The sequence below is a fragment of the Octodon degus genome, unplaced genomic scaffold (assembly GCF_000260255.1).
Source record: "Octodon degus isolate 3935 unplaced genomic scaffold, OctDeg1.0 scaffold00038, whole genome shotgun sequence".
In the NCBI taxonomy this organism is placed as follows: Eukaryota; Metazoa; Chordata; class Mammalia; order Rodentia; family Octodontidae; genus Octodon; species Octodon degus.
This window is the reverse complement of record NW_004524614.1, coordinates 3312683-3323655: the sequence shown is the minus strand read 5'-3', so window position 1 is coordinate 3323655 and position 10973 is coordinate 3312683. Positions and strand designations below refer to the sequence as shown.

The 10973-nt window shown below is 43.1% G+C and overlaps 1 pseudogene; it reads left to right on the top strand.

Moving 5' to 3' along the window:
• Positions 1-1032: 1032 nt before the first annotated feature.
• Positions 1033-10973, top strand: part of LOC111816721 — an 18898-nt pseudogene continuing 8957 nt past the window's right edge.

Here is a 10973-nt window from a genome sequence, read left to right as displayed (position 1 = left end):
CATCAACAAAAGAAAGAATACACAAAATGTAATACTTATGTATGATGAAGCACTACTCAGCCATCATAAAGGTTAAACTCAAGTCATTTTTAGGTCAGATGCATCTTGAGACCATAATTTTAAATTAAATAAATAAGACACGCAAGTTTAAAAATTGCACTGTTTTTCTAGTGTGAGAAACCCAAAGGGTATATAAGCAAAGCAGAGGGTAGAGGATGTTAAGTAGGAAGACCATGTTCAAATGCAAGGGGAACAGGGCAGGAGGAAGGAAGGGAAGGGAAAAGAGAACAAGAATGATGAGAAAAATGGCAACAAAGCTTTTGTTTCAATGGGTAGGCGAAAAAGGGTTGAAGGGAGGGAAGGAAAATGGGGATAAAAAGAAAAATTAAGATATACACAGATACACATGCCCTATGATGAATGTGATCATTATGTATAGCAAATATATGCTAATAAAAATAATAAAAGATTGCAAAATGATCAGATGGCCATAAATATGTAGGTCTGTTTTTTTCTTCTGTGTTTCATTGAACTTTGTAGAGATACCACACTATCTGACCACTGTTGCTTTGTGATCAGATAATGTGAGCCCAAAGTTTGCATCTTCTTTGTTATTCTAGAATTTTCTTGAAAACTTTAGAACTGGCTTGTTAATATCTATGAAAAGCTTGCTGGCATTTTGACTGGTTTTCATATTGCATTGACTCTACACATTATTTAGGAAAGAATTAGCATATTTTTTCTTGAAGATGCAAACTCCTACATATAAAACCTTAAATCCATTTAATTTATGTGCCACTTTATAAGACAAATCCACATATGTTATCTGACTTGATCCACTTTCCAATATATTGGTTGAAGAAAAATGCCAACCTCACTCTGTAAATGAGAAATAGAATCTCAGTAGATTTGACTTAGGTCAAGGGTGTGGGGTTGCGGTGGTGTCACGTGGCTTGACTTTTCCTTTCTCTTCTACAATATGCTTGATGCTTGATTCTGTAAATATTGATCTGTTGCATCTAAAATGCTGGTATGGATGCTGAGGCAGAGAACTGGCAACACAGAGACTCAACAAGGTCTTGTTCTATCGACCTGGGTGTAGAAGAACCTGAAGACACAGTCACCCCTGTGGTGGGATGTCCCTGCTTGATGGCTCCAACCTTCTTGTGCATTACTATCATCTTGGAAGCATTATACATGCAGTCATTGAAAATCTGCATCCCTATGCTTTTCCACCAAGAATTCTCGTCAGTTGTCCTGGGTGTCAGTACTGTATGAAAGTGCCTCAGTGATTTTAATATGCTGCCAAATTTTAAACTTGATTATTATATTTCTAGGGACCGAAAGAGCAGAGAGTCAGAGAAGGGATTTCAGAGAGTGGGTAGAGAGAGAACAGCCTCTGGCTCAAGGCTCCTTGCTATATCAGAGGAGATAAAAAGATGAGAGAATTGCATGGAAGATCCTGTCAAAATCTTCCAAGAACTGGAGATGTTAAAGACATCACAACTCTTCTCTAAAGACTGATTCCAATTCCTTTAAAAAAATGCTTTCATATTAAAAATAAGAATTCATCTTTCAACTGAGTTTGTAGCTCAGTGATAGAGCACTTGTCTAGCACTCGCAGGGTCTTGGGTTCAATCCTCAACAGTGGTGGGGGTGGGGTAGGATAAGGTGAGAAAGAAAAAAATCAATTCAAGTCCCACAAAATCTGATATATTTTTAAAAGGAAACAGAGAATCTGTTGTCCGGTTCTACTGTGTCAGAGTGGGTAAACACAGGGCAGCCTGGAACCCAGCTTGGGGCTTCTCACTCTTCTCTTTTCCTTCCTATCCCTTGCTCTCAGGAGGTGGAACTGATTTTCTGTTAGTGGGTCCTCTCAACCACAGACTCCCAAGTCTTGCTACAGCAGAATCCCTTTCAGAATTAAAAATACAGATTTCTGGGCCAACCCAGGCATCTACATTTTTGAACTGGAGACGGGAATGATTGCAGCCGCTAGTTGTTTCCTTCCCTCCCTCCTGCTGCCTAATCTTTGCAGCCTGAATGGTCTAAAGGAACCTGACACTAGGCTCCTTGGCAACTCCCAGCTGAGTGATTATCTGTGGATTTTGTTTATGGGAATAAGCAGGCCTCCCTGCAGAATTAGGAGCAAACAAGGTTTGGAAGATATATGCAATCAAGACTTTACCTCACTTCTACAAGATACAATACAGATTTAAAATACTAATTTTAAGGTCACAAAAATGCAAATACCAAGACCTGAGCTTCCTGAAACATGGTTACATCAGAATCCTCCCTAGTTTTATCGGCTTTACCCGGGGAAGGACAGCAAGGTTCTGAGAGCCTGCACTGCAGAGCTGCTGCCGGGGAGGGGGTGGGGTAGGAGGGGATTGGGTAGGAACCCAGGCCTTATGGCCCTGTCCTGGGCTGGATCTGGGGATGCCCCGGAAGCTGAAATAAGGAGCCTAATGTGCCCTTTTGTAGAGTACAGCAAGTTTGTACTTGTGCCAACTCCTATTGTGAAAAAGAATTTTCAGGACTAGTCAGAGATTCAGGAAAGGTGGTCTGTTTTTTTGTTTTTTTGTACAGAAATTAAAAGGTACACACTCAAAGAAATAGAGTGCAGGGCCTTACAATAGAGAGAAAGAAAAATTTATGTACTGGAACAAGGAACATTTATGTCTCCCTTGAAGGGGTAGAAAGCCCCAGGAAAACGTTAACCTCACCCTTCAAGGGTAATAGCCCACTTAATAGGCATGGAGCTCTGGTTTATTTATTTTTTAACAGGTAATTTAAATATTCATGAGATTTTCTTAACCTGTTCCTTTATTTTAGGACCAAGATTTTGCTCTTTACTTTCTCAATTAAGCCAATTCATGGACTTTGAATAGTCCTAAAAAAATTGAGTGTGATGGGTCCTTAAAAAAAGATGCCTCAAGGCCAGCCAGATAGTTCAGTGGACTAAAGCACCTGCTTAGGCAAGCACAGGGACTGAGGTTCAGTCTCTGGTGTGCTGTGCTGGGCCCACCCCTGGGGCATGCTGGGACTGAGATAGAGACTGTGCATGGTGGCACATGTCTGTAATCCCAGTGCTTGAGAAGCTAAAAACAGGAGGATCCCTATGAGTCTGATCTGTGTAGTGAGACTTGGTACTAGATACATAAAAAAGATGCCTCAGTTTAAATCCTGATATAAATCACCTTGGCTAACTTTGAAGCCCAAAAGTTGCAGTCTTCTTAAAAGTATAATTTTATGCACTTTTTAGTTATTATTTCTGTGGGAGCTTCTTCTTATTGTTCCCTTTTTAGGTATATTTCACTTTCATATCCTACCTCAGTTCTGTGCTCCCCGTCCCTGGCTGCAGAGTCCCCCCGAGCAGCTCCGAGAGGCCTGTACCTTTCTCTCAAGTGCCAGGCTGTCCTCAGCCTTTGCTTTCCTGGGATGCAGGTGGGCCAAGCACCTACCTGCTCTAGTGGACTAGGGTGCAGCGCTGGAGCCAGCCAGCTTTCTGCCTGAACTCCTGAGCATCCCTGTTTTTCACCCACACCCCATCCTCCACCAGTTGGCAGTGTCCCTTCCTGTACCCTCAGTCCCTCAAGCAGCGTTCTTCACCACTTCCACACACTGGACTAACTGCGGGAGAATTTAAACCACCAACCTCTGGGCCCTCAACTTAGGATCTGGTGCTGGGATGGGGAAGTGACCCTTGCTTTAGATGCACTTTCTGGGCAGCTGTAAAGTACAGCTGGGTTAGACTGTAATTCAGGGGAGGGCAGGGAGGTGATAGGCCCACAGGCTTCTGGGCTTCTGCATGCTTGCAGAGGTATGAAACTGACATAGGAGAGTTTTGTAACTCCTAATCTGCTGAATGTCAAATGTGCCCGGTTCCTATCCCCTGAAATCCACGAATGAATTTCAAAGGATGAAAGATGTTAAGCGCAGAAAAAGTTGTTTTGGGTGTCCTGGTTTCTTTTTTTGTTGCTGAGACAAAATACTGAAAACCCAGAGTTAAAGGAGAAAAGGTTTTGACTCAGTTTGTAGAGGTTTCAGTTCATAGTTGGCTGTAACCAAGGCACAGCTGCAGGGCAGAGTGGTATGACAGAGGAGAAGCAGCTAATGGGAGGCATAAGGCACAAGCCAATAAAGTAGCAAAGGAGCAGCAAGTAATGGCAGTAGCCCTCTCTCTGTCCCTTAAATTCTAGTTAGACTACACACCCTTGGGGCACATGGCACTCACACCCAGGATGGGTCTTCCCAGTATCCACATCCAGCCAATCAGTAGACTAATGAGTAATCACACACCCTTGATCAAGCATCCCACTCTTAATCCCAGTATCATAAACCCTACATCCAGCCACCTCTGAAAAGCCGAACCTATGACTGCATGAGGCTTTAGGGGGACATCCAAATGCAAGCCATAACATTGGGGAATAGGAGTAGCTTCTAAGAGACAACAAGGGAATGAGATAGATTGTCATTGAGACCCTTTGTTGGGGTTAATTTATATAGCACGGTTAAAATGTGAGTACAATATGGGTTAAATTGTAATTATCCACTAAAATCACAAGTCTAGCTGCTTTGCTAATATTAATCCATAGGGAATTGAGGCATATAGCAAGGTCATATGGCTAGTACCATTAACCTCAGCTTATTTGTGACCCCTAAAATAAAATAGGAACATTTGGATGAAGGGATTGGTCCAGGTGTTCTGATGCACATCTGGACCTAGTGGACTGGGAATGGCAATTATAGTATACAGTGACTTATGAATCCCATGGTTCCTGAGGGCTCCTGGTAACTCAAACTGGCCGTTGAAGGCTCAGGCTCCTCCACACAGCCTTCAAAGTCTTTCTCCTATACACAGGCAGACCTCAGTGTCCTTAGAGAGACAGTGGCCCAGGGTTGCTCAATGAACCCTATACAGGACAAGGTGCTATAATGTTCCTTCCAGGACTCCTTCAAGGTTAAATCTGTATCTGAGTCATCTGGAAGCACAAGCAGCTGGCATTTGGGTCATAACTCAGGACTCTGGTCATAAGTGAAAACTAAAATTCTGGTTATGACCCACGTTGTTTGTGTGTCAGGCTGGCTATAACTCAGAAGTCCACTTTTAATCTGAAGGTTCCATTCATCCTTTAGGATGGGCTGGCCATTGTGACTTTATCTCAAGGCTCTGCCTTGATCAGGTGCACCTAAAGTTCCGAGTTTGATTTTGTTCTCACACTGACTTCCTTGAGGACCTGTCCTTGTCTGACTGCCTATTAATTTCTACCTAATTTAACCATCTGTAATAAGCACACATGCATGCATGCACATACACACACACACACACACACACACACACACACACACTCCACCACTACAACCAGACACTTCAGCTTCTTTGCTCTTCTCTGGCCTCTTTACCTTTCCCTCATCACAGGGCCCTTTGCCCTGCTCAGCTCCTGCCTGGCCTTCGCCACCTGTCTTGCCCACCTGGCTCTCCACTCATCTCTGAAATCTGTGAATCACGTGTTGGAGCTCAGTGGCTTAAAGCATTACTGGCCCTTTCTCCTGAGCCTCACCTCCCACCCATGTGCCTTATGGGGCCTTTTCTCAGAGCAATTCGGCTACTAGAGGAACCTTGATTTCCACCCCACAGGTGAATATTCACCCGGTTCTCTTCTGGAAACTCTACCGGAGGCCCTCCCACATGTGGGCCTCTTTGCTGGGCCAATAAGCTATTCTACTTGATCAGTTGAACAGTCCTTTCTATGTGCTATTGGCCTGCATGTATTTGTTCAGCACTTTTATATCTACATTCATTGAGAATACTGTAATTTACTTTTCTCATAGTCTCCTTGCCTGGCCAGACTTATAGAATGAGTTTGGTCATTTTTCTTTCCCTTATGTCAGTTACTGTTATTTCCCACTTTTCTTTCACTTATGTCAGTTACTGTTGTTTGTCAGTCTTCCTGGATTGACAGAGCCTGGAAGGTGGTTGGACTGTGTGGGTGTTAGGTATGAACCCACACAAGCGACCAAGCCAAGCATTCTGATGCAAGTAGAAGATTTATTGGAGGAAACAACCAGGCTGGTTGTCTAGCAGACCAAGACAGCAGTGAGCAAGGCAAAGCACAGAGCTTCTAAGCAGTTTTTGGGGAGGGTGTTCGTGAGTTGGAACAGCTGAGGGAGAGCTAATCTTGGCAGGGGAACCAGGTCTATGAGGGTACTTTTGATGTTAACAAAAGGAGAGTTTCTGTGGTTCTGTCCAGGTCAAAATCAGGCGGACTTGTTCTGCAGTTTTAGGCTTAAGGGGGGAGAGTTTGGGGCAGGTTGCCTAGGAAACTTTGAGTTCTGACCCATCAGTGGGCACTAGCCTGACTAATGTACTAGCCCTTTGGTCAGTTCATAGCTGAATGATCTTTTAAGAAACAAAACCTAGTTGGAGGAAATAGGTCGTGAGGTTTGAGTTGGGGACTATCTCTGATCCCTGACCCTTCCTCTCTGATTCTTGCCTTTCTTTCTGTGTCCTGACTGCCATGGACTGAGCAGACGCCCTCCATGCCTTTTCTGCCTTAGAGCCAGCCCATCATAGACTGGAGCTCTGAAACTGTGTGCCAAAATAAATGTCTCCTTGAAGTTGTGGACACTGGGTATAAGGATAGGTCAAAATATATGGCAAAGGCTTAAATTTAAAAGCATGATGGTGAAAGACACATTGCCGCGAGTCTTTGTCAGTATCCTTTCTGTCTTTTAACACACTTTCCCCATCATTCTTGCCATGTTCTGAAGCAGTTCTGAAAGTCTGCTTTGAGTTCAGACTTTGACTTCAATTGTGTCTTCATGTGGTATGATTAAAAATTCAGCAAATGCTGCCGTCCAGAGTCATCCAATAGAAAGACACATGGGAAAACATTATGGTATCTTCTTTTCCATCTTGTTTATAGGATCTGGTCTGACACTGTACAACTTCTGGCTCTTTCCAAAAGTAAATAGGCCATGAAAAATAAGCATTTCAAGTTGATTCAGGACATGGAGGCAATCACAGCACTCAAAGACACTTATGAAAGAAGACTTCCAGAACTGCTTCAGAATGAGCCAAGAAAGATGGGATAAATGTGTTTGAAGTGTGTGTGTGTGTGTGTGTGTGTGTGTGTGTGTACTTTGAGGAAGTTTAATGGCACTGTGTCTTTTACTATAACACATTTTTTTTCTGATTCTTTTTTTTTTTTTTTTTTTTTTTGGCAGAACTGGGGATTGAACTCAGGTCCTTGAGCTTGCCAGGGAAGCACTTATTCCACTGAGCCATCTCCCCAGTCCCTAATACATTTTTTAAAAGTTTAAACATTTATCTCATTTTTTAATCATATATTTTGTCCCAGTAACATGACAACTAATATATCATAGGGGAGGGGTAAAAAGACTGTGTAATGGGTGATTGGGTCAACTGGAAAAGTTGAAAGTTTAGGTTGGGTCAGCAGCTCTACACCCCTGGGTATAAAGCCTCCACCCTCACCCTGGGGCAGCTGTACCTTAGGGTACAGAGGACCCACTGTAGGGTGACTCATCACCCGGATGGTATGAAGGGGGAATGAGGTAGGGCAGGCTTGCTTCTGTTCTTTGGAGGAGCACTGGTCCTTGCCTTTAGCTCGGGCCTCATCTCCGGGCTTCTAGTGCAGGCTCTTCTGCTTCTACTTGGATCCTTCAGCCTTTAGACTCTTCAGCCTTCTGTCACAGACTCCTCAGCCCCCTGTATGGACTTGCACAATGCACGGTAGTGAGCTCCAGACCCTGGACTAACCCTTCCAGTGTCTGCATGCCTCATCCGACTTCTTATACATCTGTGTATCTTGTATTATATTTGTTTCTCTAGTAAACCCTGACTTAGCGATATGGATTGGTATCCCTTAAAGCATTTGGTAGAATTCAGTGGAGAAGTCATCAGGTCCTGTGCTTTTCTTGGATGGCAGGTTTCTTAATTACTGATTCAATTTCCTTACTCATTTTTGGTCCATTCAGATTTTCTGTTTCTTCATTATATAGTCTTGGTAGTTTTATATATCCAGGAATTTACCCACTTCTCCCAATTTATCTGATTAATTTGTACATAATTATTCATACTTTTTACAGTCTTTTATATTTCTGTGGTACAATATTCTGTTGTAGTATTGCTACTTTCACTTTTTAAAAAATCATTTATTTGTTTGGTACAGGGTCTTGCTACACAGTTAAGATTCATAGTGATCCTCCCCAGAGCTGGGATTATAGGTGTGCGCCACCATGCCCTGTTTTGGTGACCCACATGGAGTGCCCAGGGTTTTGGGCCAGCAAGGCATGTGGTACCAGGGATCAAAACCAGGTCCTTGCATTTGCCAGGCAGGCACTTATACCACTGAGCTATCTCCCCAGCCCCTGCTTTCACTTTTTATTTTGAGTTTTCTCTTTCTTTTTTTGTTATTGTAGTTAAAGGTGTATTGATTTGTTTATCCTTGCAAAAATCCTTTTGTTTTTATTGATCTTTCCTATTGTGTATCCAGTCTATTTTGTGCATTCCCACTTGTGAGTATTTTTCTTCCTGTTTCTCTGCTCTGCTGTGTACAGCATGGGGGCCCACAACAGAATGCTGGCACCATGCAAATAGACCTCCAGGACCACAAGCCAAATAATCCTCTTTTGTTTATGAAGTACCCTATCTCTGTGTTTTTATAGCAACACAAAACAAAGACAGCATACTTAGACTACTGCTAGACTTGCTGCACAGCCTACTGTACCCTGCCTGCCCAACAAACACACACATTTATTCGCCCTACACTCCTGGAGGCTCACCCGCTGTCTGGCACACAGGAGGTCTCAGTGAAGGACCAACACTTTAAGATTAGTGCTGTTAGACTTCCGCCTCACAGCTGCACCCATCTTCCCTACAGACACCTGGTGCTGTGACCCTGTTTGCTGACTGTATTTGTGTCTTAAACTAATCATCTAAGCCACTGGCTAGGGCAGCAGACCATAATAGATGCCAGAGCCCCTGGACTACAAACACTTGCACAGGCCCAGGTCTCTTTTCCAAGCCATATGTGCCATGGGCATTATCTCCTTGTAAGTGTTTCCTGTAGTCAGGACAATGACAGCTCCTCTAAAGTCCACTTTGGGAAAGATTCTGAGCGTTTTTGTTCTTGCTCATCTGAATTTCCAGGCAGGCTCAGCAGGTCCCTAGTGAATAGGCGGGCAGAACACCAAACCCTTTTCCCCAAGCCACAGCTCAGTGGAGGCTCACCTGGCTGTGTGATTAGCCTTCAGACTTTTGCTTCCTCCTGCCCCAGGGGCTGGGGAATAAATCAAGGGCTTCCTGGTGGGCTGAGAAAGTGGGTTCTGTTTAAGGATAAGAGCATCATTTAGACATAATGAAGAATGCAGAAGAGACATTTGGCTCGGCCTGAGAAAAAACATTTCTAAACCAGTCATTGCTATCTGAATGTGGTAGAATCTCTTTTCCACCACGAGGACAAGGCTGGGATTGTGCAGCTCCTAAATAAATAAATTGTGCAGCTCCTAAATAAATAAATGAGCTCAGAAATGAACATTAAGAAGGCTTTGCCAACAGAATATGCTTGAGATGTAACACCAAGAAATAAATGCTGCCTCTGTTTCCCTTTTGAGTAGACTTTCAGAAACTCTAAAGGGAAGGAAATAAACACAGAAGCTGAAGGATGAAACAAATATGTACAAAGGCATGTGTGTATATTTCTAATCATCAGAAAGTCAGTCTATTGATAAGTTTAATTTCCATCTGGTGTGTGGTAATATCAATTCAGATTTTATTAAAAATATTATTCTGGGGCTGGAGAAATAGCTCAGTGGCATAAGTGCTCACCTAGCAAGTGCAAGGTCCTGGGTTCAATCCCCAGTACAAAAATAAATAAATAAATAAATAAATAAATATTCTGGGGAAAATAAGCAATTTGTATATAATTAGTAAACAAAAGAGGTTGCTGGGGGTGAAAGCACTCAGGCCCATCTGGCCTAGTGTTTTCTGTTTCAGACAGCAAACTATCAATCAAAATGGTTCAGACTAAGGAGATTTACTTGTTCGTGTGATCTGAAAGCCTAGAGGTTGGACAAAGTTCCAGGATGCAAGTCCCCACCAAATCTCCATCTTCTGATGGCCACTCTGCTCCTGCAGCCTCAAAATCAGCTTCTTCTCGAGCCTGCTGCTCTCAGTTTCTTCTCTCATTGTTTCAGGGGCTTGATGGGGTGTACATGTTCAAATCCCTGTGAAGGTGAAGATGTGCACGCCAGAGGCAAATAGGGCCAACCAGAATCCTGGTTCTGCCTGAGAGCTGCACATCTTAAAAACAAAGTTCCTCATCTGGAAAATGGAAATAATAATCATAGTCTAGGGTTGTTGTGAGAATAAAAAGAGGGGGTGAGATATAAGATGACATAGACCTGTCACTTTGTAAATGTGAAGGGCTCACCCTTGGATTTTATAGGACTTATTGGATATGCACATGGTATTAGGCACTGTTGTAGTTTAAAGAGACAGAGTTGGGACTACAGACAAAGAACGAGGCTGTGAGGACACGGGCTAATAGGTATCTTCCTCCTGATGTCCTGCAAGACTAGAGCACTGTTGGCGTCTAGTAGACAACATGGGGTAAGTGAAAGAATGAAGGTGAAACTGACCTCCAGCTTTTTCAGTCTTTAGGTTTCTTAGACAAAACACAGATTTGGTCTTGTGATTAAAGTCTACTCTAACCAAGTAATCCCATAATACGGGACAAATGTGGCCAACACACAGTTATGCAAGGAGACAAAAGCAAGGAAGTTGTTTTCCTGATAATTTATTGTTAGATGATGCTTGGGCAAGAGCTTTACTGTACTTAGAAATGTTCAATATTGTTAGACATCAAAAATTTAAGCGGGGGCTGGCCAGATAGCTCAGCGGATTAAAACCCCTGTTTAGGCAAAGTGCAGGGACCAAAATTCCATCC